Consider the following 27944-nt stretch of genomic DNA (forward strand, 5'->3'; position numbering starts at 1 on the left):
GGATTGAATAATCATTTTTTCGACCTTTCCTTTGGATTTATTATCATAGGTAGTGTTCGAGATCGCCTCTGTGCGGTGAACGCTCGAATGTAGCTAACATCAGTTTTGTCCTCGCGTGGTTGAAGGAGATGCTGCTGCTGGATGGAATGCTTCCGGGGCGCCATGATCCTTCTATCAGGAATAATTGAGGCACTGACTGACTGCATCAATAATCTCTCAGTGAGCTATTAATTGCCACCAATAGCGTTTCGCTTGCATGCAAGGCAGCTAGGCCGGATCGCCGAAGCATATTTATGTAGACTCGATCCAATGCCGACTTGTTAGAGGTGAGTGACTAGATGTGTACTAGATGGACCCGGCGCGCTTTGGTGCGCCGTTTCACGCACAAATGTTATTTAAATCCTATGCGATGGGTGTGGAGATGTGTTGATACATGTAGGGCCTGGACTGGAGACGATCCGACTAACACCCTGTCTTTCCATTAGCACTAGGCAAGTCTTAACTACTCCCTCTTACCTATATATTACTTGATGCTAAAATAGATGTATCTACAGCTAAAATATGTTTAGATACATCTATATTACCATCAAGTAATATGGGTCGGAGGAGTACTTGAAAATCTCTGGTAACGTTGCAAAGACAGGAAGAAATGTAACAGAGTAGAAAAATATTACATGTGACTCAACTGAAGAAGACATCTACGGAGTAATATTTTATCTACTTATTATGCTAAATTGGACAAGCATACAAACAAACAAAAAGTTTCCAATCAAAGACAAACATCAAGCATCCAGGTACAATGGTCAATGCACTCAACAAAAACGAATGAGTGGGAACCTGATAGTCTTCACCAATAACTCGTGAAATATTAGATACATTTTGAGACAATCAATAGAAATTGGAAGTATATATTTACAACATTACAAAATATGTGTAATAAATAAATGGAAATACACCTACAGCTTCAAGGCCCTTGCTTGGTAGGAATACATGATGCATACACCTAAATCTTGACAATATGATAAAGTCTCTTTCTTTACGGACGAAGGGAACTACCACTGGACCATAACATCGCCCAAGTATATATGAAGCAAGGAATCCACTATTTTTTCCAATGCACAAACTAATCCGATCTATCTATTTGCCAAAAGATGTAAAAAAAGAACTCTGTGATCATGCTGCCATTACAATAAGCAATAAGAAAATGAGCTAAAAATGACTCTAGCAACATGGTTTGCAGATGAATATGTGTTACTAATTACTGCAGCTTCAGAAGCAACCCCTGCCACACACCTCATTAACATTCTGAAAATAAGCAAGCACACATTTTGGAACTAATATATGCTTGAAAATAAACAACCGATGTGTATGGCAATAACAAATGGAACTGCATCTTTCTTCTGAACAGGAGCCATTCCTCTTATGATGTCTGTGCGTTAGAACTGCAGTAATTTCACAACTTTTTTACATTTGAAAAGGAAAACCAAGTAGAACTATTGGGTACTCTCTCTCCCCCTCTCATTCTCCCTCTCTCTCTCACTCCCTCTCTCTCTCTCTCTCTCTCAAGTGACCATAAGGCGATGCCTTATAAACCATGCTTCAACATTCAAAGACATAAGTTTGTAGGTTGAAACTACAGATGAATCTCAATGCTGAAATTGTTTCTATTTCATCAAAATTGCACTGTTTAATTTTCCTTTTCCACATTATAGGAATAACAACATAACACATCATCATGCAATGTACATACACCTAATCAATTAACCATCATGTCTTATTTTTTTCAATCATATTTTTCTTTGGTTGGAGGAGCTCTGCCATCTTTAGCCAATAAAAGAGTCCAAGGAAAATCCCTTAACCTGGCGTATAAACAAACATCGAAAATTCGAAACCAACCTAGAGTCGAACATATTCGAACTTCGATGGAAATGTGGACAAAAAAACTGAAATACCAAGCTCCAATATAAGAGGCCGTCGAGCTACATTAGACCAAATCAGGGCACACACAAAAGTGTACGTGTTGAAGGTCCGGAAAAGAATAGATCAGCAGCATGTCATCATTAGCTACAAATTTGTTATCACCAGAATTTGACCGGATCAGAGGTGGGCCGCGGTTGAAGATGGGCTTGAAGAATATACATGGAAGATATGCATGAATCGGCCTTATATGCAAAGTTTGGGCTAGTTTGCCCGTGTATCTGTAATATAGTAGGATACGTGTCGGTTAGATAGAGTTTGGCTCGTGCACGGTTGGGATTATTCCCACGTTAGAAAGTCTACGGACTATAAATATGTATCTAGGGTTTCTGACAGAAACAACAATCACGTTCACCACAAACCAATCTAGGCGCATCGCCAACTCCCTTGTCTCGAGGGTTTCTTCCGGGTAAGCATCATGCTGCCTAGATCGCATCTTGCGATCTAGGCAGTACACGTTTATTCGCTGTTCATGCGTTGCTCGTGCTGAAGCCTTGTTGACGGCGAGCAACGTAGTTATCATAGATGTGTTAGGGTTAGCATTGTTTCATCGTATCATATGCTTTCGTCCGTGCAACCCTTAGACGTCTAGCCGCCCTTACACCTATCTTGGGTGTAAGGGCGGCACCCCGCTTGATCATTATTTAGTAGATCCGATCCGTTATGATTGCTCCTTGTTCTTCAAGGATTAGTTTAATATCTGCATAGTTAGGCCTTACAAACGGGTTGAAGGATCCAGTGGCACGTAGGTTGTAGTTTGCTAGCCCTAGACAGGATGTTCCGGGGATCAACTTCGTGTTGGTTTTTAGGCCTTGTCTAGGGTCGGTTTATGATCACCGTGCGTGGCCGCCAGGCTCAATCACGCGTAGGATGTTCCGATTATGTGGTGAAAACCCTAAATCGTAGTAGGTCGTTTTAGCTTTATTTCGATCAAGCAGGACCACCATATGATCGTACACCTCATACGAATCATGGGTGGATCAGCTCTTTGAGCCGATCCACAGGACAACCTGAGAGCCGATCGAGGCTCGTATTTAATGTTTACGTGTATGCCATGCAGGAAACTAAGCGAGGCAAATCCATCACCTTCCTGACCAGGTATAGGTCAGGTGGCACGCCCTTGCACCAGCATCGGACGTGCGTGCCGGAGTCTTTGCGGGCCGTCGCTCGAGGGACCAGGGCCAACCGCAGTCCTGGGAGCATCCCGGCTCTACTGTGTTGCCCGTCGCTGCTCGCCGGTGGGTTTCTGACCGCAACACATTCTGGCACGCCCGGTGGGACCGTCTTCGACATCAACCGCATCGCCATCTACATCTGAGATGGCGGAAGGCACTCCAGTCACGTACGAGGATCTCACTGAGGAGCTCAAGAAGAAGTATGACGAGGTCAAAGCGATCCTCGAAGCCGACCTCATCGGCTCTTTCCAGAGAACCCGCTCACACGGCATCAGGTGGAAAGGGTTCTCACCTGAAGGCGCGCTCGATGGAGTGGACCTGTCCGCCCCGTCGAAAGAACGCACCAGGTCTCTGCGTCAGGAGATTAATTTCATGGTAGCTCATTCGCTGCACCGCCATTCTGAGAACCTGGTGAACACTTTGGAGCGTGTCGCTCTTCGGGTGATCCAGGAAATCATGAGGCATCAGTACTCTCCGTCAGGACCAGCTCTAGGGACTCACCAAGGAGAGATGCCACTCCAGTCCCGACCACCGCTGTCATTCGCGTTGGCAGCACCAGAAGTGCCGAGTTCACCGGCATACGCCGTCTACAAGATCGGTGGTGACCCTAGTGATTACCAGTTCTTGCATGAGGCGCCTAAGGAGATCCCTCACGGATATACGTGCACATACGTGCCGATCGCAAGTAATCGGGCACTCACAAACCGGACCGCAACAGCAGGGACTTCGGAACAGCAGGGAGGAACTTCGGGAACAGATCTTGAGAAGCGAGACGTGGCTAGCTAAGTATGCCACTCCGATAAACCTCCGCAGCCCAACTCCTGCAGTTGGCTCGGAGCTTGAGAAGCAAGCATGGCTGGCTAAGTATGCCACTCCGGCAAATCTTCGGAGCTCGACTCTGCAGCCAGGCACCGCCACCAACGACCGCAGGGTGTGGCGTCGGCGAGATCCAAATGGCGATAGAACAAGGGCGTCTAATTTTCAGCCGTACGCCATGAAAGTCGATACACACCCCTTCCCCGCCGTTAACATGGTGGAGTGCACTTACCCCGGGAGGTGCCGGCCAAGTTTCTCGTTCAGCATCAACATGGTAGGACCCGGGCACCACTGCGGTAAGGACGAAGACGAGGGCATCTCGCTCTCATAACGAGGACAAGGAGGAAGCCGTTCCACGCGATCGGCTCCGGCACTTCCCAAAAATCCTGGTTACAATCAAAATGAAGACCGATTCCAGCAATCGGCCCGTATTATCCTCACCACACGTTTTCCCTGTATTCGGTGTCGATCTCACAGGTGACGGAAAGCTAGGGTATGGGTTCACATCGGCTGATGAGCTAGAAGAAGTCGACATCGGTCCCGGGGATAAACCGCGACCAACTTTTATCAGCAAGAAGTTAGATCCACATCTCAGGGGTCAGATGATAGCTCTGCTAAAAGAATACCCAGATTGCTTTGCATGGGATTACACGAGAGATGCCTGGGTTAGACAGGAGCATCATTGAGCATCGGCCCCCCTTAAGAAAGGATTTCGGCCGTTCCAACAACGAGCACGTCAGATGAAGGCCTAAATTCTGGAAGAGGTCAAGAAAGAGATCGAGAAGATGTTGGCCGCCGGGTTCATCAGGCCATGCAGGTATGCTGAATGGATCTCCAGTATCGTACCTGTAGATAAGAAGGATGGCCGATGGCGTGTGGCCATCGATTTCCGAGATCTCAACAGAGCCACTCCAAAAGATGAATATCCGATGCCTGTGGCAGAAACGTTGATCAATGCAGCTGCTGGCCACAAGGTGTTGAGCTTCATGGATGGCAACGCCGGCTATAACCAAATCTTCATGGCTCCAGAAGATATACACAAGACCGCATTCAGAGTACCAGGGTCAGTAGGCTTGTTTGAATATGTAGTCATGACCTTTGGGTTGAAGAATGCTGGTGCAACGTACCAAAGAGCCATGAATTATATATTTCACGATCTGATCGGCAAGTTGGTGGAAATCTACATCGATGACGTGGTGGTCAAATCTGTCTCCATGGAGGGACACTTGGATGATTTGCAACGCATCCTAGACCGAACTCGGAAGTTCGGACTGAGAATGAATCCAAAGAAGTGTGCCTTTGGTGTTACGGCCGGTCAGTTCCTAGGGTTTCTGGTTCATGAACGGGGAATTGAAATCGGCCTGAAAAGTCAAGAGGCAGTGCATGCGTACCATGCAGCCGCCTACCACGAAGAAGGAGCTCCAACGTCTTATCGGCAAGATCAACTTCGTCCGACGATTCATCTCTAACCTGTCAGGACGAATCGAGCCGTTCATGGCGTTGGTGAAAATTAAATCTGATGACGAGTTTCACTGGGGGGCAGAACAGCAGCAGGCGTTTGACGAGATTAAGCGGTATCTGACAACGCCGCCTGTGCTAGTTCCACCCCGACAAGACAGGCCGTTCTATATCTACTTATCAGTAGCTGATACGTCCATCGCCTCAGTGGTGGTGCAACTCTATGAGGGTGTTGAAAAGGTCGTTTTCTACCTCAGCAGAAGGATGTTGGACGCGGAGACACGGTATCCCGAGGTCGAGAAGCTATGTCTCTGCTCTGTTCTTCACCCGCACCAAGCTTCATCATATCCTTTTGACGGCAGAGATCATCGTCGTATGCAAGTCAGACGTTGTCAAACACATGCTGTCGGCCCCTGTTTTGAAAGGCCGACTTGGTAAGTGGATGTTGGCGTTGTCGGAGTTCGATCTTCGGTATCAGCCTGCAAAAGAAGTCAAGGGCCAAGCGTTGGCCGATCTTATAGCTGAACGGATTAATACTAATATAGCAGCACTATCTGTACGTGCATGGGCTATGTTCTTCGATGGATCGGCTTGTGACGATGGTTGTGGCATCGGCATTCTGCTCGTGTCGCCTCGGGGGCAACATATTCTTTCGCCATCAGGCTATCTACCCCTTGCACCAACAATGTTGCTGAGTATGAGGCAGTGCGCAAGGGAATGGAGTTGGTTTTGGAAGCCGGGGCAGAGGCGGTGGAGCTTTTTGGAGACTCGAAGTTGGTGATCTCCCAACTCACGGACGAATACAAGTGCGAGAGTGAGTCACTTTTTCCATATTGGATGGAATGTCGTGAGCTGATGACACATTTTCGGTACATCAATTTCAATTGGGTCCCAAGGTCTCAGAATACCGACGCCAATGATCTCGCACAGATGGCGTCAGGATACAAGGACATACCAGACGGGTCAGAAGTTCAGGTGCAGTTCCTGGAACAGGATGACTGGAGAGCCGATATCTTCAATTATTTGAAGGATTCGGCTCGGGGGGCACCTAAACGGATAAGATACAAGGCTATGAAATATGTGCTTATAGGAGATGACATGTTCTACAGGACGTTGGAAGGGTTACTACTCAAATGCCTGGGACCAACTGAATCTAATCGGCTCTTACATGAGGTGCATGAAGGCGCCTGTGGAACTCACCAATCGGCTCATAAGATGAAGTGGTTAATTAGGCGATCAGGGTTTTATTGGCCCACCATGCTTGAGGACTGCTTCAAGTACTACGAGGGATGCCAAGCGTGTCAGATGTTCGGAAAAATTCAGATGGTACCCGCATCAGCGATGAACCCCATCATCAAGCCTTGGCCATTTCGAGGTTGGGGCAAGGATATGATCGGCAAAATCCATCCTCCGTCGAGCAAAAACCACGAGTGGATTCTGGCCATTACAGATTACTTCACCAAATGGGTGGAGGCCGTTCCTATGAAGAAGGTAAAATCGGAAGATGTTATCCAATTTGTCAAAGAACATGTCATTCATAGGTTCGGGATTCCCCAAACCATCACGACCGATGGAGGTTCGGTTTTTGTCTCTAAAGAATTCAGAAAGTTCTGCGATGACATGGGGATTAAGCTGATCCGATCATCTCCATACTATGCTCAAGCCAACGGGCAAGCCGAAGCATCCAATCAAAGCCTCGATCAAGCTGATTAAGTGGAAGATTGACGAGAACCCTAGGGTGTGGCATGAGACATTGTCAGAAGCTTTGTGGGCCTATCGCATGTCATGCCATGGAGCTATAAAGACTTCGCCGTACCAGCTTGTTTATGGGCAGGAAGCCGTATTACCTTGGGAAATTACGGCTGGATCGAGACGTGTCACGTTTCAGAATGACCTGACGCCGGAAGAATATGCAGCCCTGATGAGTGACATTATTGAGGATGCAACCGAACTTAGACTTTGGTCGTTGGAGAAGATTAAAGAGAACAAAGCCAGGGTAGCTCGTGCATACAATAATAAGGTGAGACCAAAGGAGTTTCAAGTTGGTGATTTAGTATGGGAAGCCGTGTTGCCACTAGGAACCAAGGATAAAGCATATGGCAAATGGTCTCCTAATTGGCACGGTCCTTACAAAGTCATCCAGAGTTACGAAGGGCAATGCCTACATGCTTGAACAGTTGGATGGTGTGAAGTTCCCAGTGGCCGTCAATGGCCAACATCTCAAGAAGTATTTCCCAAGCATGTGGGATGATGGGCAGTGAGATATGGGGGCCGATTTTAAATCGGCCAGTAAAAAAAAAGTGTGTACATACAAATCACAGCCGATGCACAGACATCGACTTCAGAATAATAAAAGTCGATGCATTGCTATCGACTCTAGAGGAACAAGTTTAATTGAGCAGGTTAACAGATCGTTTTCAGACCAGAGATCATGATATTTGAGAGGAATCTCCTAGTGGATTTGCTAAGGAGTTGAATCTGCGCGTTTAAGGTTGGAGGATGGTTTGGACATGGGCTGGACCTGTTTGACCGTGTGAATAGGCAACTGTTTGGCCTCAAATCGCGTTTATAGTGCAAGCCGATGCCCTGCCATCGGCTCTCTGTACAACGACTTCGTTCGACAATCGGCAAAGTTGACAAGAAAGCAAAATTAATAGGGGAATATTTTCTTCATTGACAATAGGATTCCTTACAAAGAAAGAGCCGATTGCTCAAGGGAGGAAGAACAAAAGAGAGGTCTATTGACCAATCTACTACTACTAGGCCTATACTAGTAGATCCTAGTCTACGGGCCATCGCTGCCCTCGTCGTCGTCCTCGGAGCTCTCGTCGGCACTGCTGCCGGCGGGCTCCTCGTCCATCGCTCCCGTAGCCCTCTACGGGAGCTTCATCCTCCTCGTCATCGTCGCTGTCGTCGTCATCCCACCAGGTGCGGAGGCGTTTCGCCGGTGGGTAACCCTCGAGGGTGTCGTCGTCGTCTTCCTCCTCCTCTGCCTCGGAGGGGGTGTAACCGTCCCAGGAGAACGAGTCGTCCTCGCTCTCCGGTTCCAGTTCCCCATCAGCGAGGAATTGGAGGTCTTCATCTCCGCTGGTCAAGGACTTGTCGTCCTCGGACCAGACGGAGGAGGCGTGGTCCTCCTGATCCCACTCCTCCGGGGCGCGTATGTCCTCCGGCGTCGGCTCGCGGGAGGAGGAAGACCGGTAGGAAAGACCGGAGGAGGAAGAGGAGGAAGAGTCCATGGTGGGAGGAGGGTTTTTCGAGTACTACAGAGGAACAGAGGACGAGGAGGGGATGGAGAGGCGAATTACTCGATGCGGTTAAATAAAAGGGATATGGTGGAGATTCAATGCCACAGCAGTTTCCGAGGAAGTGGTACCCAAAGAAAAAAAAATTTGGCCAGGTCACGCGGAGAAGTGGACGCAAGGCATCATGATGAAGGATACTGCGACGGTTCTGCTCTGCCACGACATGACCCGACGAAGAAAAAGCAGAGTGATTTTGGAATTGTCATTTCCAAAACCAGGGGGGCATGTGTTATCACCAGAATTTGACCGGATCAGAGGTGGGCCGCGGTTGAAGATGGGCTTGAAGAATATACATGGAAGATATGCATGAATCGGCCTTATATGCAAAGTTTGGGCTAGTTTGCCCGTGTATCTGTAATATAGTAGGATACGTGTCGGTTAGATAGAGTTTGGCTCGTGCACGGTTGGGATTATTCCCACGTTAGAAAGTCTACGGACTATAAATATGTATCTAGGGTTTCTGAAATAAACAACAATCACGTTCACCACAAACCAATCTAGGCGCATCGCCAACTCCCTTGTCTCGAGGGTTTCTTCCGGGTAAGCATCATGCTGCCTAGATCGCATCTTGCGATCTAGGCGATACACGTTTATTCGCTGTTCATGCGTTGCTCGTCTTGAAGCCTTGTTGATGGCGAGCAACGTAGTTATCATAGATGTGTTAGGGTTAGCATTGTTTCATCGTATCATATGCTTTCGTCCGTGCAACCCTTAGACGTCTAGCCGCCCTTACACCTATCTTGGGTGTAAGGGCGGCACCCGCTTGATCATTATTTAGTAGATCCGATCCGTTATGATTGCTCCTTGTTCTTCAAGGATTAGTTTAATATCTGCATAGTTAGGCCTTACAAACGGGTTGAAGGATCCAGTGGCACGTAGGGTGTAGTTTGCTAGCCCTAGACAGGATGTTCCGGGGATCAACTTCGTGTTGGTTTTTAGGCCTTGTCTAGGGTCGGTTTATGATCACCGTGCGTGGCCGCCAGGCTCAATCACGCGTAGGATGTTCCGATTATGTGGTGAAAACCCTAAATCGTAGTAGGTCGTTTTAGCTTTATTTCGATCAAGCAGGACCACCATATGATCGTACACCTCGTACGAATCATGGGTGGATCGGCTCTTTGAGCCGATCCACGGGACAACCTCGAGAGCCGATCGAGGCTCGTATTTAATGTTTACGTGTATGCCATGCAGGAAACTAAGCGAGGCAAATCCATCACCTTCACGACCGGGTATAGGTCAGGTGGCACGCCCTTGCACCAAGCATCGGACGTGCGTGCCGGAGTCTTTGCGGGCCGTCGCTCGAGGGACCGGGGCCAGCCGCGATCCCGGGAGCCTCCCGGCTCTCTTGTGTTGCCCGTCGCTGCTCGCCGGTGGGTTTCGACCGCAACAAAATTTCAAACAGTTTGTAAAGTTTAGGGCCAACCTGTTAAGTAAAATTTCAAATTATCAGATATACGACCTGCAGCCCCAAGATATTGGGATGCCAATCAGGAGTGTCGTGACTTGCAGCCCCGTGATATTGGCTTGCCAATCAGAAATTCAGAAGTGTCGTGTCTAATTGGATTCAGCCCCCTTGACTAAATTTCAACCCCTCCAATACATAGTGTGTCCCTATTTCGACACAATCATACCTTGGCAAGGAGTGAGGTCAAGTAGTAGGCTGGGGGCCAGCCCAATGTCGATATGCCTCAATTGGAGAAGGCGATAAAAAATGCGCAGTGGCGTGATGATTCCTTTCGTTCGAGGTCAGTTTTCAATTCCGAAACACTCTATCATTAATATTTCTGACTCTGAAATGGCTAGAAGGGCCGTTAGACTAGGAATTTCCTTAGGACAATCAGAAAAAGAAATAGGCAAATCGATTAAGGGTATTAAACTGGTGGAAGAAGAGCAAATTTTAACCATTTTAGAAAAAAATGAGAATGAGTTTTAAAATAAGGAGGAAGGTTTGGAGACTCTTGTATTGTTAAAAGTGTCCACTCTTTGTGAGGACCTGATTGAGGATGATGATATCCCTGCGGTTTTAGATGATCAATTGGATCATCTTAAGCCAATTGTAAAGGTTAAAAAAAAATAGACAGCGGAAAGTGTATGATACCAGTAATATTCGCAAAAGTACTAGGAAAAGGATTAAAAAACAATTTTCATAATGCAGAATATAAAAGGAATTAATTGGAACCCAGGGGGTTTTGGTGATACTGCTAAGCATTTGTTTGTCAAAGAGGCAATTAGCAAGCATAAATTAGATTTCATAGCCTTATTGGAGACTGGGAGATCTAATTTCTCTATTCCTTTTTTGAATCAATTAGCTGCGGGGTATAATTTCTCTTGGTTTTGTTTACCACCTCATGGCCGTTCGGGGGGTATTCTAGTTGGAATAAACTCCGACACGTTACAAGTGTTAAAAGTTAGTACAGGAGATTTTTGTGTTAAGATTCATATTAAGTGTAAGAGAGATGGATTTGAATGGATTCTGGTGCCGGTTTATGGGGCTGCCCAAGACATGCACATAGCAGAATTTTTGTCTGAATTAGTGTGCACTTGTGAATCGGAATCATTACCTATGTTGGTAGGGGGTGATTTCAACATTATACGCAAGAGGGAGGAAAACAATAATAATAATTTCAAAGCGCGTTGGCCATTTGTTTTTAATGCTAACATTGAGCATTTAAACCTGAGGGAAATTGCTCTAACTGGAAGGCAATATAAATAGGCTAGTAGGAGAGAAGAACCTACATATGAGAAGTTGGATAGAGTTTTAGCTTCAATCTCGTGGGAACAAAAATTTCCACTAGTGACGGTTAGAGCTCTAACTAGAGCTGAGTCCGATCACACTCCAATACTTATTGACTCAGGGGTGAAAGCACATCTTGGTAATCAAGCGAAATTCTCTTTTGAGCTACATTGGTTGCGACAAGAGGGTTTTTTCGACATGATAGTAAAGGAGTGGAACTCAGTTTGGGTGGTACTAGCCCAATGGAGGTTTGGTTAAATAAGTTACGACATATACGAAGATTTCTTAAGGGTTGGGCAAAAAATCAAAGTGGAAAGTACAAAAAATAAAAGGAGAGACTGTTAAATATCATAGAGAGTCTTGATTTGAAAGCGGAAATAACACTGTTGACTACTAATGAAAGAGAGGTATTTAAAAAGGCCAATGATAGTTTGAATAAACTAAGAAGAGAGGAGGAGTCTAAATGGAGGTCGAGGAGTGGTTCTGAGATGAGAGAATGAGAGTGGCGTGGAGAATTGAGGCGAGGGAGGCCTCCTTTTATAGCGGCGTCGAGGTCCGAGGCGCGCGGGTTAGGTCGAGCATGGCGACGGCGATACAGTGGCGGGGAGAGCTGGGCGACGATGCAACAGTGTTGGCGACGTCATGGCGAGCACGGCGCGCGTGATGGCACATAAAATGGTGCGCTGACGCGGGCAGGAGGGTGACGTGAACGCTCAGTACCATGGCGGAAGTCTTCGACGGTGACGACGGCGACCGTCCTCTCCGGCGCAGGCGAGCGTGTCTGGGAGGTTGCTGGGTCACTGTTGCGTGCGTGTGCAAGAGGAGGGGTCAAGTGGAGGTCAGCGGTGACGAGGGGCGACGGCGCTCTGGCGCGCCCTGGGCGTGCACACGTCGCGTCGTGGCGCGCATTGGACGTCACGGGCGCGTTGCGTTCTCGTCGTTGCAGCGTGTCTATTGGCCAAGGGTTGGCATGAGCGTGACCAGGGAGGTGTGGTGAGTCTCCTAGACATGGTGTGATAGGCTGGAGAGGGGTGGAGAGGAGAATGGCATGAGGTAGGTCATGACCACCACGGCATGGCAAGGTTTTGTCAAACACAACAAGGTACAGGAGGTACCAAGGCCTGGCATTGCTTACTGGGTGAAGGAGTGATCTGGTGATGACATAGGGTTGAGGGTTTAGGTCAAAATCCGCTGGGTATAAGGGTGTAGATGGTTGGCAGTTTGGTGCCTGCCATGTGTTCGACACAATGGCCGCATGAGGTGGAACTTTGAATTTTGCAAAAAAATTCTTGGGTGTGTTTCCAATAATCATTAGCATCTCCTAGTAGTGGTGGTTTTCAAAATGGAGGTGATTTGAAAAATTCAAATGTGACATGATCTAGAATCTGATCTGATGTTGCATCTTGACTGGCTTATATTAAGCAATGGAAAAAAGAACTAGTCAAAGTGGTCAACAGCAAAAGTGTTCAACTTGATGAGGTCTTGGATGAGGTGCAAAGAGTTGGGAGAGTTTGGTTTAGAAATCTCTTAATACAGAGGCTCGAGTGGGTACCACGATGTGAATGTCAAATTTGACCATTATCACATGTTGCAAGGTTTTGCATTTTCTTTGGATTTGATTTGGGTTTCTTTGATTCAAAAGGTATTCTTTTGAGTTTAGTTATGTTTCCAAACCATTGGCACAAGTTAATATGGCCTAGGTTAAGGATTTGCAAAAATAGCCATAGGCTCATATGTGAGGTTATTTGCATTTTCACTTTTTCTTCTTTGCTTCCCTTTGATCTTAAATGATCATGGTCAGGGTTTAGATATATTGTCCAACACTTTAAACACCTATCATGGCACAACACAAGAATCAAGCATGAACACTATGCATAGCACATTATCCAATTTAAGTTTTTGTTGGTTCCAAAATTTGGGTAATAGAAACTCCTTCTATTTATTGTTTGAAATTTTCGATGTTACAAACCCTTCCCCCTTACAAAAGATCTCGTCCCGAGATCTTAAAGAAAACTAGGAAATAAAGAGATCTGGGAATTCTGTCTTCATATCCTCTTCTCGCTCCCAAGTGGTTTCTTCTTCAGTATGATTGCTCCACTGATTCTTCAGGAACTTGATACTCCTAGTGCGGGTGGTTCTGAATGCTTCCTCCAAGATACGAATGGGTACTTCACAATAGGTTAAGTCCTGGTTGATATCCACCGATCTGTGATTGATGCTTTTGAACACCTCCGTCTTCTCAGGAACTTCCAAACACTTCCGAAGTAATGATATGTGAAACACATTATGCACAACTGACATTTCCTCTGGCAGTTCAAGCTGATATGATACTTCTCCTCGGCGACTCAGAACTTTGAAGGGTCCAACATATCTAGGTGCAAGCTTTCCTCTGAGTTGGAATCTCTGCATTCCTTTGAGGTTGATACTTTGAGATACACAAAGTCTCCGATATTGAAAGTCATTTATCGGCGTCTCTTGTCGGCATAACTCTTCTGTCTTGATTGGGCAGTCTTGAGGTATTCATGGATCTTGTGAACCTTCTCTTCAGCTTCTCGGAGAATATCTGGTCCAAAGATTTGACTATCTCCAACTTCTGACCAGTTCAGAGGGGTACGACACTTCCTTCCGTACAAAGCTTCAAAGGGGGCCATTTTCAAACTGGCTTGATAACTATTGTTGTATGGTAATTCTGCATAAGGCATGCAGTCTTCCCATTTAGATCCATATTCTAACACACAGGCTCTCAACATATCTTCAAGTATTTGGTTGACTCTTTCGGTCTGTCCATCATTACGCGGGTGATAAGGCATGCACTGAAATTCGGACGGGTTCCGAGTCCTTTGTGTACCTTACGCAAAATCTTGAAGTGAATTGGGATCCTCTATACGATACAATTGACTTGGGTGTTCCATGCGGGCTCACTATTACGGAGATGTATAACTCTACTAACTTAGGGCCTTGGTATGTGGTCTTGAGCGGTATAAAATGGGCTACCTTGGTTAATCTATCGACCACTACCCAAATAGAATCATTTCCTCTACTTGACTTGGGCAATGCGGTGATGAAGTCCATTCCTACGGAATCCCATTTCCATTCGGGGATCCGTAATGGCTGCGATAATCTGCGGGTCGTCGATGTTACTGCTTTGACTCGTTGACAGATATCACACTTAGCTATGTAACTTCCAATTTCCCTCTTCATTCCATGCCACCAAAATTGTTCCTTCAAGTCTTGGTACATCTTGGTTCCTCCGGGGTGAATGGAATATAGGGTATCATTGGCTTCCTTCAAAATGAATTGTTTCAACTCTGAATCTGTTGGCACACATAGGCGTCCGTTGTACCAAAGAACTCCTTCTTCATCTTCGGTAAATCCAGGTGCCTTTCACTGCAGCTATTTGGCTCTTGATTCCATCAATGCTTGGCATTTCCCTTACAGTGCTTCCTTGATGCGACTCATCAAAGTGGGCTGGAGCTCAATGCTCGCTAGGAATCCTTCACTAACTAGCTCGAGTCTAAGCTGCTCAAATTCTTGATACAAACTAGGACTGTTCTTACGCGATCATGGAGTTCAAGCCGACTCGGCTGTCTACTCAGGGCATCAGCTACCACATTGGCCTTGCCGGGGTGGTAGTGAATTTCCATGTCATAATCCTTGATCAACTCAATCCATCTTCTCTGCCTCATATTCAGCTCCTTCTGGGTGAAAATATACTTCAAGCTCTTGTGATCAGAATAGATCTCGCATCGATTACCCATGAGGTAATGACGCCATACTTTCAAGGCTAAAACTACTACTACTAGCTCTAAGTCATGGGTTGGATAATTCTGCTCATGTTGCTTCAGTTGCCTAGACATATATATGATATCACCTTGCCTTCCTGCATCAACACACATCCAAGACCAATCTTGGATGCGTCACAATAGACGTCAAATCGCTTGGTGATATCGGGCATGATCAATATTGGGGCTGTGGTTAATCTGCTCTTGAGTTTCTGGAAACTCTCTTCACATTTGTTAGTCCATTCAAACTTCTTGTCCTTTTTCAATAGTTGAGTCATTGGCCTTGCTATGCTTGAAAATCCTTCAACAAACCTGCGGTAATATCCCGCTAATCCAAGAAATGCACGGACTTCGGTCTGAGTGGTTGGGGCTTTCCATTCCTCAACAGTCTTGATCTTCGCGGGATCTACGACAATTCCTCCTGCGGACAAGATGTGTCCCAGGAATCCTACTTCCTTTAACCAAAACTCACATTTGCTAAACTTAGCATACAACTGATGCTTCCTAAGGGTATCCAGGATAACTTCCAAATGTTGCTCATGTTCTTCTTCTGATTTGGAGTAGATTAGGATGTCGTCGATGAAGACAACGACAAACTTATCCAAAAGTTCATAAAGATCTTATTCATGAGATTCATGAAGTAAGCAGGGGCATTGGTAAGTCCAAATGACATGACATTGTACTCATACAATCCATATCTGGTGGTGAAGGCTGTCCTGGGGATATCCGTTGCACGAATCTTCAGTTGATGGTAACCAGTCCTAAGATCAATCTTAGAGAACACTCTGGCACCGGTCAGCTGGTCAAACCGGTCTTCTATCTTTGGCAAGGGGTATTTGTTCTTGATGGTAACATCGTTCAGCTTACGATAATTCGTACATAAACGAGTGGCACCGTCCTTCTTATCCACAAACAAAACGGGGGATCTCCAGGGCGACGCACTTGATCGAATCAGACCTTTGTACAACATGTCATCCAGTTGCTTCTTCAGTTCCACTAACTCTGCTGGGTTCATACTATAGGGTCTCTGAGCTATGGGTCATGTTCCAGGTATTAACTCAATGATAAACTCGATATCCCGATCTGGGGGCATACCGGGTAGATCATCAGGAAACACATCGGGGTATCTACAGACTACCCTGATCTGATCCAAGGTTGGCTTGGCTAAACTCTGGTTGCAGGTGAACTTTCTGGGCAGCCTTTCAGACACGTGTTCTACTAACACTCCGGTGCTACTAGTCATGGTGATGGCCTTCTTGGCACATACAATAAATCCATGATGTTTCGACATCCAATCCATACCCAGTACTACTTCCAAACCTTTTGTTCCCAGAACAATCAAATTTGCATAAAAATCTATTTCATGTATTCTGATAGGCACATCTTTGCAATTTTGTTCTAGCTTTTGTAGTTGAACCAGGTATTTGAACTATCATAACATATTTCAAATTGATTGGTTGAATCTTACTAGTGCATGCAAAATCTTCAGTAACAAATGAATGCGATGCTCCATAATCAAACAACACTCTTGAAGGTGTCGAGTTAACGAGAAAACATACCCAGCCACGACATACGGGTGCTTCTCGGGCTTCTTCGGCATTCATGTGGAAGCGGCGGCCGCTGCGGTTGTTCGGGTAGCACTGGGGTAAACTTCCTTCCGGCTGAGACACGGCGTTGCTGTCGCGAGCGAGGTGTAGCGGTATTGGGGGTGGTCTTGGCAAGCTTCTTGGGGCACTCATTGGAGTAGTGACGCACTATTCCACATTCATAACAAGTCAAAGTTGACTTGTCCTTTGGGGTGATGGGGACAGCATTGCTTCCAGTCCTTGGAGCAATGTTGGGGTTGTTGTGGTTGCCGGGGGCTCTCATCGGGGCTCCCAGTCCTTGGGGTATTGTTGGGCCCACCCTGGTTCATCATGCGGTGCTTGCGGTTCTCATTGGCTTGATGCAGTTTCCCTTCTATTTGGATGGCAGAGTCCACAAGGGCTTCCAGGTCGGCGAACGGAATGTTCACCAGCACAGTCTGCATCTCATCGTGCAGTCCGTTCAGGAATCTCTCCTTCTTCTTCTCGTTGGTGTCGGTTTCATCCGGGCGTACCTTGACAGAGTGAGGAATCTGTCGCAGTATTCCACCACGGACATCATTCCTTGTTTGAGTTCCCTGAACTCATCCCTCATCTTCTTGATTAGGCCCGGGGGCACATGGTACTTGCTGAACTTGAGTTTGAAATCCTCCCAAGTCATCATCTGTCCCGCATTCATTGCGCGGGCACTTGTCCACCAGGCTCTGGCAGGTCCTGACAAGTAGTGGGTGGCGAACAATACTTTCTCTGCGGCTTCTACTCCCGCAACTTCCAAGTTGTTCTCCATTGTCTGGAGCCAGTCATCTGCATCGAGCGGCTCTTCAGTCTTGCTGAACATGGGAGGGTTTGTGTTTTGAAAAAAATTCAACTTGGACCCAGGATGGTCATGGTTTCCATGGCCTTGGTTGTTCTGAGCTAGCTGTTGCAGTGCAGCAAGGTTGGCTTGTCTTTCAGATCTTTCTACTTCTCGATCTGCCATCATCAGCTGCAGCATTTGCAGCATTGCATCCTGATTGGTACCTCGGGTTGGAGGGGCCATCTGAACATGAGATGGATCATGAGATAAGAGGGAATTTTATATGGCTTGTTTTGGGTAAGTTTAGAAGTTTAAAACTTGAGTACTTGTCATGTTGAAATCAAACACACTTTCATTCATTTCAAACAACACACATTACAAGCTAACACATTAATGGTATTAAGAACCATTTCTCCATTCTAAGATACAAGGGATCATGATACAAACTCACACCTACGCAAGTGAACAAGTGAAACTACTCATCATCAACATCTATCGGAATGTAGTCATCTTCTCCGGCCTCCATGAGCTCATAGTCTTCCACATCAGTGTTCTCATCTTCTTCGAAGTCATCATCATCACTCAGGTAGGCTGCTCCTCCCTGAATGTCTTCACCTTCTTCCTCCAGTTCCCTCAACTGAGTCTCCTGTGCGTAGACAGTCTCCTCCAGGGATGCTATCTTTGCGCGGAGGCGAGCGATGGTGGAGTCCTTCTTGGCTCGCTGCTGGCGGAGTGTCTTGCGATCCTTGGCAAGAATCTTGATGGTCTCGTTCAGCTGCGACATGTGGAGGTGGGTCTGGTTGGCGTAGACGCGGGAGTTGTCCAGCTCCTTGCGGGTCTCGTGCAGCATAAAGTCCAGGTGCTCCACGTGATGCTTCAACTCGGGGTGTGACTGCAGGTCCATGGCTCCTCCAATGGAGTCATGCCTGGCAAAGTGAACAAAGCGAGTCCCCTGGATCTGAGTCACATTCTGCCCACACAGACGGGCAAGTGCTTCCTGCAGAGCACGAGCGAGTCCATCCAGCCAGTTGTTCTCCCTGATGGAAAACTGAATCCTCTCGGACATCGGTGGCTCCATCTTCCCCCTTAGATCTGCAACTATGATCCACTGCAACTCTCCTCCGGGCTGATCGTTGACTTGAGTTCCAAAGAACTCCGGGTGCGGGTGTTCGAGGTGCTCAGACAAATCGTCCAAATCCCTCTCGAAGATCAGGCTTCCTCCATTGCCCAACTGGTAAAACTTGGTGTGGTTGAGTTGCTCCATCTGTAAGTGAATTGGATGAGTAAGTTAGAGAAGTGAGCAAGTGTGTCAAAATTTTATGTAGAATTCCAAGAAAGGTAGGGCATGTATTTCTCTTTTTGAAAAGATCTCAAGGGTAAGAAGGTGAATAAGTTTTCATAAGTATTCACTTCCTTTGTTTTTGAAACTAAGTTTTTCAGACGTCCATTCTAACTAGGGTCTGCTAAGGTCAAACAATGGCTCTGATACCAACTTGTCAACACCCGGATTTTTAAGTCCAGATGCCTATTATGCCATACATCGCAATCCCAGGAAGATTGTTTTTGCGAGACATAATAAGTTCATATCACAGCACATCATTCATTACAACCCATAATAGTCTTACATCAAAAGGAGTACGTAGTAGAGTCCATCTATTCCACAGGCAACGCTTGACGTCAGGAGATGATCCTAGTTGTCATAGACGTCCTGCTATCCGTCATTCTGATACTGCTGCTCTTCTTCATAGTCTGGCCATTTGAATAGCCAGGGACAAAGCCATGAGTACTTTAAAGTACTCGCAAACTAATACTAGTGTAAGTACTAACAGTTTTAGTGAGAGGATTCTCAGCTCTAGGTTCATTTGCATAAAGCCAGTTTTATTTCATAAGCATTTAGTAATCAAAGACTCTTCATTTGCCTAACTTAACTCAAGTGGGAACATTAGTGTCATTCCCACAACTCTGTTGTGATCAAGTCAAATTCACCTTTCAATTCACCATTCACTTTTAGAAATCATGTGACAACGGAACAGTATGGCCATCCAACCGTCCATAATCGCGTACACGACTATTCGAATAGGTTTACACTCTGCAGAGGTTGCATGAATAATCATAACTCAGTATGCGGATCATCAACCATTAACCTTTTACCTACATACCCTAGTATAGGCACCTCCCCCATGAGCTTGGCCTTCCAGTGATAACAATCTGCTATCCTGGGAATTGCACAGGGCTTGGGTAGTACATTCAACTCTTTTCATGTCATTTCACTTTCAACGGAGGCAGCCTCGGCATAACCTCTATGATGCTTGTTCAGAGGGAACCCATACTAAGACATATAAATTTCCAGCTAAAGCCTTACCCATAATCAGGTATTGTGGGGGTACTCTAAAATTGGAATGGTATCGCATCCGAACCCAATCATCAGTTTTTATCAAAATCACCATGTCATTCAAGTCACCTTCACCCTCAAAATCTTTCAATAGAATGACTCATCATCCCAAGGTTTTCAAAGTCAAACGATTCACATGTTCCCATCTAGAATAGTCAATTTTAGTTTTAGCACTAGCAACTAGTCATGAGGGGTGCTAACTAACTTGTAGCTCTTTAGGCTAACTTTGATGTTCTTGTACTACTCCATATCTAGACTCAAGTTAACTATAAAAGTAAACCTTGATAATCAAAGTAAAAACTTTGTAAGATAAAAACTGGGACTTGGAAAGTAAAACACAAAGTAGTATGTAGTGGTGCCTTGCTCAAGTAGAGCTTGCATTTTGGTAGCTTGCAAGAGTATAGCTTTCCTTGATTGGTACAGTTATCAAAGCTTTCTTCTTCCTCTTGGTAGAAGACCTCCTCCTCCTGGTAGTCCTTGGTACTAGCGTCTATAAACGGATACGAGGTATACAATCACCACACAATGCTTAAGTACTAGACTTAACACACAAATGGTTCACACAAGCTATCCTAGCATCACACAATATTAACAAGGTGGTTGGCTTTGTTTTCTTTTAAGAAAATCTTGTAAGAAGAATAATTTCCTCTCATTGAATCTTATTAGGATTTAATATCCTTAATTAATAATTGTGAGATTATGTTGACCAAGGTCAACACTTCACATTTATCATTTTGGAAAAATGATTTAAATGAGGTATTACACCTCATGCAATTTAAACACTACTATGGAATAATTTAATATCACCAAGTAATTAAATATGAGGTTCTTTCTACCAAAGCTATTCCCTCATATTGAATTACTTTAGAGAATGATTTAAATGAGAGGAAACCTCTCATACCATTTAATAAATATTTTTGGGTAATTTAAATGGACTAGAAATGGCCACATAGCCATTATTTTGCTCTAGCCCATGATCATGCAAACAACTATGCTATGTTTTTACATATTCATGTAGGGTATGTGAAATTTGAATTATAGGAGTTGGAATCAACTCATAATCATTTATGGCTGATTTTTAATAATTGTTTGAATTTGAAAAAGGTACCGACTTGTTCTTTTTACTACACAATTTCTACAACAGATCTAGGGTTGAAACTAGTGTAGTTGGTTAGAGCTTTTCCTAAGATTTCCAACAATATCAAGTTCATAAAATTTGGCTCTGTAGATTTTGTGCTATCTAATTTTGAACTTGACACCAGTATTGAATTCAAACTTAAACGAAATAAATCAAATTTGAATCGTGGGCTCGCGCGGAAAAACTAGTTGGGCCAGGGGAGAAAAAGAAACGGGCCGGCCCACTGCGCGTCTCGCACGAGCGAGGCCACCTGACAGTGGGCTCCACTAGTCAGTGAGTCATAAACGCCGAAGCGGTATGGATCAACGAGGGACGCACGATTAGAATAGGATCGGACGGTGCACAGGCATCGTCGTCTCCGACGAGAGGGGGTACTGGTCGCGGCGAGGGTAGGGGTTGGCGGCTCACCGACGCTCCGGCGATCGTCGGCGAGGTGCTGCAGCGACGTTGTGGACGACGGCGATCCTCCTGGTACAAGCGGCAGCTCCTGGGGTGGCGGCAATCTCCTTCTTCTTCCGCGGCGGCTCCGCAGACTCCGGGGGTGCAATTGGCTAGCTACGGTGCAAATTGGGGAGAGGGAGAGCTCGAGGAGTGGTTCTGAGATGAGAGAATGAGAGTGGCGTGGAGAATTGAGGCGAGGGAGGCCTCCTTTTATAGCGGCGTCGAGGTCCGAGGCGCGCGGGTTAGGTCGAGCATGGCGACGGTGATACAGTGGCGGGGAGAGCTGGGCGACGATGCAGCAGTGTTGGCGACGTCATGGCGAGCACGGCGCGCGTGATGGCACAGAAAATGGTGCGCTGACGCGGGCAGGAGGGTGACGTGAACGATCAGTACCGTGGCGGAAGTCTTCGACGGTGACGACGGCGACCATCCTCTCCGGCGCAGGCGAGCGTGTCTGGGAGGTTGCTGGGTCACTGTTGCGTGCGTGTGCGAGAGGAGGGGTCAAGTGGAGGTCAGCGGTGACGAGGGGCGACGACGCTGCGGCGCGCTGCCGGGCGTGCACACGTCGCGTCCCGGCGCGCACTTGGACATCACGGGCGCGTTGCATTCTCATCGTTGCGGCGTGTCCTACGGCCAAGGGTTGGCACGAGCGTGACCGAGGAGGTGTGGTGAGTCTCCTAGACATGGTGTGATAGGCTGGAGAGGGGCGGAGAGGAGAATGGCATGAGGTAGGTCATGACCACCACGGCATGGCAAGGTTTTGTCAAATACAACAAGGTACAGGAGGTACCAAGGCCTGGCATTGCTTACTGGGTGAAGGAGTGATCTGGTGATGACATAGGGTTGAGGGTTTAGGTCAAAATCCGCTGGGTATAATGGTGTAGAGGGTTGGCAGTTTGGTGCCTGCCATGTGTTCGACACAATGGCCGCATGAGGTGCAACTTTGAATTTTGCAAAAATATTTCTTGGGTGTGTTTCCAATAATCATTGGCATCTCCTGGTAGTGGTGGTTTGCAAAATGGAGGTGATTTGGAAAAATTCAAATGTGACATGATCTAGAATCTGATCTGTTGTTGCATCTTGGCTGGCTTATATTAAGCAATGGAAAAAAGAACTAGTCAAAGTGGTCAACAGCAAAAGTGTTCAACTTGATGAGGTCTTGGATGAGGTGCAAAGAGTTGGGAGAGTTTGGTTTAGAAATCTCTTAATACAGAGGCTCAGAGTGGGTACCCTGATGTGAATGTCAAATTTGACCATTATCACATGTTGCAAGGTTTTGCATGTTCTTTGGATTTGATTTGGGTTTCTTTGATTCAAAAGGTATTCTTTTGAGTTTAGTTATGTTTCCAAATCATTGGCACAAATTAATATGGCATAGGTTAAGGATTTGCAAAAATAGCCATAGGCTCATATGTGAGGTTATTTGCATTTTCTCTTTTTCTTCTTTGCTTCCCTTTGATCTTAAATGATCATGGTTAGGGTTTAGACATATTGTCCAACACTTTAAACACCTATCATGGCACAACACAAGAATCAAGCATGAACACTATGCATAGCACATTATCCAATTTAAGTTTTTGTTGGTTCCAAAATTTGGGTAATAGAAACTCTTTCTCTTTATTGATTTGAAATTTTTGGGATGTTACAGCTGGGCACCGCCGCTGCTCCTAGGAGGGTGCTCCCCGCCGTGCTGGCCCCCGCCGCGGCCCTCCCCCTGGTGCGCTCGCCGCCGCCAGCACCGGCGCCGACCCTGAACTCCGGCTGGATCCCGGCGTGCTGCCCGTCGTTGCTGTTCCTAGGCGCGTACGCCCCTGCTGCTGAGCATGACACGAGCTCAGACTCGCCTCTTGCAGCTGCCTCGCCGGAGGAATCGGATCGAGACAGCCCGAGTCCTCGATGCCATCGTCCCCTCCTTCCCGAGCTCCGGCAGCCGTGTTCGCCGTCGATTCAGTACGTGTCGGACCAAACCGGCATCAGGGCAGAGCTGTCCCGCGCCACCTGCCGACCCTTTCCTCGTCCGTTCCAGTGCCACCCGCCCCTCCCGCGGCGGCGCAACGACGCATCGGCTGGGACGGCGATGGCCAGCGAGTGGTATGGTTGTGCATCGGCTGGGACGGCGATGTTTGTCCCCAAGCAGCGCCGGCCCGAGTGGGGGCTCATCCCCGTCTGAGCAACACCGCCGCGAGTGAGGGCTCGCCTCTGTCCGAGTAGTGTGCTCTGCTCCAGCGCAAGGCCGTCGTCCGCACGCTCCATCTTGACTCGCCCCTCTGCCCCAAGTCTGCACCATTCTCCTCTCCTCTCTCCCATGGCGATTAGCCGCAGCAGGAAACGGTGGAGATGAGCACACTCGCCGGTGTGGCTGGCCGTAGTTCCTCTCGCCGGCGTGGACTCCAATTAGATTTGGTGCGGAATGTTGTGGTCGGAAAAAACTAAGAAAAGAAAGGAATAGAAAAGGTAAGAAAAAATGTGGACCATAAAATTAAAATTTATAATGTATGAAGATCTTTTTCGCAAAATGTGACCGCCATGTCAGCCTGGCAGCGGGATTCACGTGTCAGTTTGGCGATTAAACCAGCATCAAAGTGGAATCAGTGCTATTTGTAAACGTGTTAACTCTAGAGTGGTGGGTTTTTGAAAAAAAATCGTAAAGTGGTCGTTTTTTGAAACGTCTGCTTGAAATGTGGTGGTTTTTTATAATTTTCTCTTGAAAAAGCGGAGCAGCGGAGGAGTGGATTGAATTTTCAATTGCGCCCAAAACACCGCTATCCCATCGACACTGGACTCAATGTAGCTCACATTAAGCGACATCATTGGATAAAGCCAGCGGCGGCAAGGGAGGCCAGCCAAGGGCCATCTCTCTAGAAATATGGAGCCCCAGTGCGAATCGCGAAATAAGGCCCTAAATCAACCTCATTGCAGATGAACGGCGGGGAATCAGCGGAGGACTCTAGACAGAGATGAACTCGCGCCGGTGAGCAGCAACACCGGAGGTGGAGGAGGTAGGCTGAATCGGAGGAGCTCGTTTTGGCCGCTGAATAGAGAAGAGGAAAGGGTATCAGGAGAGTTGTACGAGAGCGAGAGTTCACTTGGGTTCGTTCGCTCGCACAATTGCTAGGTGGAACCGACTTTGGGCGCAGCCGAAGGAACCACCGTGTACCGAGTCCACCGGCACTCAAGCGATGTAGACCAGCCATGTAGGCCCAGCGAGAGCGACGTGCAGAACAACCACATGCCGTGGCAATCCTGGGAGTTTAGAGCATCTCCAATCGTGTCCCCTAAAGCGTCCCCAAACCGCGCTGAATTGAGCGTTTTTTTTTTCGAAATGGGGAGTTCAACCCCGGTTTCTGCATCATGATGATGCACACGGCCTTTTATTAATAAAGTATCAAAAGGTCTTACATAAAACACATCTCAATCATCGCTTACAGTTGATACAAAAATCAACCAGCGGAACCAAAAGAAACTCAAATAACTAAAAATCATTGTAGTCTCCTAGTATGTCGCCAACCAGCCTGGCACAAGATATCCTGAGCGACCATCAGGAGCCGTGTGCATCCAGTAGCCATAGCATCCCGTAGTCCCTCCGGCGAAAGGAGAGCCCATAGCTGAACCCAGTGAGCCACCATATGAATAACCTGCAAATAGTGAAAAGATTGTTTTTTGTTAAAAATAAGATTATTTCTTGCCCTCCAAATAGACCAACATAAAGCAGACACCCCAACACGGATAAAAGCTTTAGATTGTCTATCAACCCCATTTAACCAATTCCCAAACAAATTTGTAATATTGGTTGGGGGTGGAAGATCAAAAGTGAAATTAAGCGTACGCGAATTGAGCGTTTGGGGGACGTGTTTTGTTTGTGCCGCGTTTGGGGGACGTCGCTCCCCAGCCGCGTCCCCCAAACGCCGCTCCCAATCAGAAATTCAAATTGTTGCATTCAAAAGAAATCGTTCCCGCCGAATCGTCGCGATCAGAGTAGCGGCGATCAAAGTACTGGGCGCGCGATCATATTACAGACCGGTGGTGCATGGTAATTAGAAGAAGGGGTTGGGCGACGGTGACGTATCCTAAGTCGATGCAGGCCCGTCGATCATGATGACCTCGTCGCGATTTGCCCGGTGCTGTGCATGCTCCGTCTGCTCCGTCGCCGACGCAGAGGCCGACGCAGGTGTAGCAGTAGAAGACGCGTCAGCCGGCTCTTGCTCCGCGGTTGCTGCCGCTGCCGCTGTCTGGGCCGCCGCGTCGGCCGCAACATCCACCGCCGCCATTTTGGCTTCGATGTCGTAGATGATCTGGCCTTTGAAGAAGTTGTGCGCCACCCGCGTTCGGGGAGATATTCCCTCTGTCGATGCTCTCAACAGGGACATGTCGTCCCTGCGTTTCTTGAGCTCCAACTTCTCCTCTTGCCTCTTGAGCAGCTCCGCCCACCTTTCGTCGGCCTTTTTGTCGCGGGAGAGAAAGGTCGAGGAGACGTCGGTGAGGCATTTCATTATCAACGCCTGCGTCCTCTCACACGACGCGGCGTCGGCCAAGGCGGCCTTGGCAGTCTTGTTGCCAGTAGGACGCCCTGCCGACGTTGCCAGCGGCACGTCCAAATCAATGGCGTCCTTCCCCTTGGACAGCGACTGGTGCGTCAACCGTCATTTCTCGTTCCCTTTGAGCTTGGTATAGCAATGCATCAGCGTGAACGACTTATGCCCATCCGAGTTCCTCCGGTAAACCTCCATGGCCCTATCAAACTAACCAAAGGAAGCGGAATCATTTCATCGAACACAATGTAGGCGCTACATATTATGGAAGAAAGAGTCGTACTAGTTGGGAGACGTCGGCGCCGCTGTCGGCTCTGGTCACTAAGTCGTGATGGTATCCATGGAAGGAGTTCACCGACGCCTGGATGATGGCCCATCGCGTCGACATTGCCTTTTGGCTCCTTTTCATTGTCACTTTGTTGTAGTCGCTCTTGATGAGCTTGCGCTCATCGAACTCAGCCTTGATCCTCGCCCAATACTTCCCGTATTTTTCGTTGGCGTCGATGATGGAGTCATGGCTCACCGTCGCCCACGACTCGCACAGACAAAGATCCTCCAAAACCGTCCACTTGGGGCCTCGTGTGCGCGACACCTTCTTCTTCTTTTTCTTCTTCGTCCTCACGCCGTCTGCGTCTACCTCCACGAGATCATCGTCACCGGCACCCTCCTCGTCCTCTTCCTCGCCGCCCTCGCCACCCTCTTCGTCCTCGTCGTTGTCCTCGTCGTTGTCCTCCACCTCCTCCTCTTCATCGTCCTCCTCGCCCTCACCCCCGCCCTCTTCCTCAGCACCCTCAGCACCGGCGTCGTCGAATTCGAGCGCCCCCCTGCGGCCAGTGAAAGGGTCGCCGTCCGGACCGGGTCCTGGCTCGTGCTGCTCGTTGATACGTCTCCGACGTATCGATAATTTCTTATGTTCCATGCCACATTATTGATGATATCTACATGTTTTATGCACACTTTATGTCATATTCGTGCATTTTCTGGAACTAACCTATTAACAAGATGCCGAAGAGCCAGTTGCTGTTTTCTGCTGTTTTTGGTTTCAGAAATCCTAGTAACGAAATATTCTCGGAATTGGACGAAATCAACGCCCAGGGTCCTATTTTTCCACGAAGCTTCCAGAAGACCGAAAGGGATACGAAGTGGGGCGACGAGGCGCCGCCACCATAGGGCCGCGCGGCCAGAGGGGGGCCCGCGCCGCCCTATGGTGTGGGCCCCTCGTCAGCCCTCCGACTATGCCCTTCCGCCTACTTATAGCCTCCGTCGCGAAACCCCTGATAGGAAGAACCACGATACGGAAAACCTTCCAGAGACGCCGCCGCCGCCAATCCCATCTCGGGGGATTCTGGAGATCTCCTCCGGCACCCCGCCGGAGAGGGGATTCATCTCCCGGAGGACTCTTCACCGCCATGGTCGCCTCCGGAGTGATGAGTGAGTAGTTCACCCCTGGACTATGGGTCCATAGCGGTAGCTAGATGGTTGTCTTCTCCTCATTGTGCTTCATTGTTGGATCTTGTGAGCTGCCTAACATGATCAAGATCATCTATCTGTAATACTATATGTTGTGTTTGTCGGGATCCGATGGATAGAGAATACCATGTTATGTTAATTATCAAGTTATTACCTATGTGTTGTTTATGATCTTGCATGCTCTCCGTTATTAGTAGAGGCTCTGGCCAAGTTGATGCTAGTAACTCCAAGAGGGAGTATTTATGCTCGATAGTGGGTTCATGCCTACATTGATATCCGGGGAGTGACGAAACCCCTAAGGTTGTGTTGTGTTGTTGCCACTAGGGATAAAACATTGATGCTATGTCT

The sequence above is a fragment of the Lolium rigidum genome, chromosome 3 (assembly GCF_022539505.1).
Source record: "Lolium rigidum isolate FL_2022 chromosome 3, APGP_CSIRO_Lrig_0.1, whole genome shotgun sequence".
NCBI classification, from domain to species: domain Eukaryota; kingdom Viridiplantae; phylum Streptophyta; class Magnoliopsida; order Poales; family Poaceae; genus Lolium; species Lolium rigidum.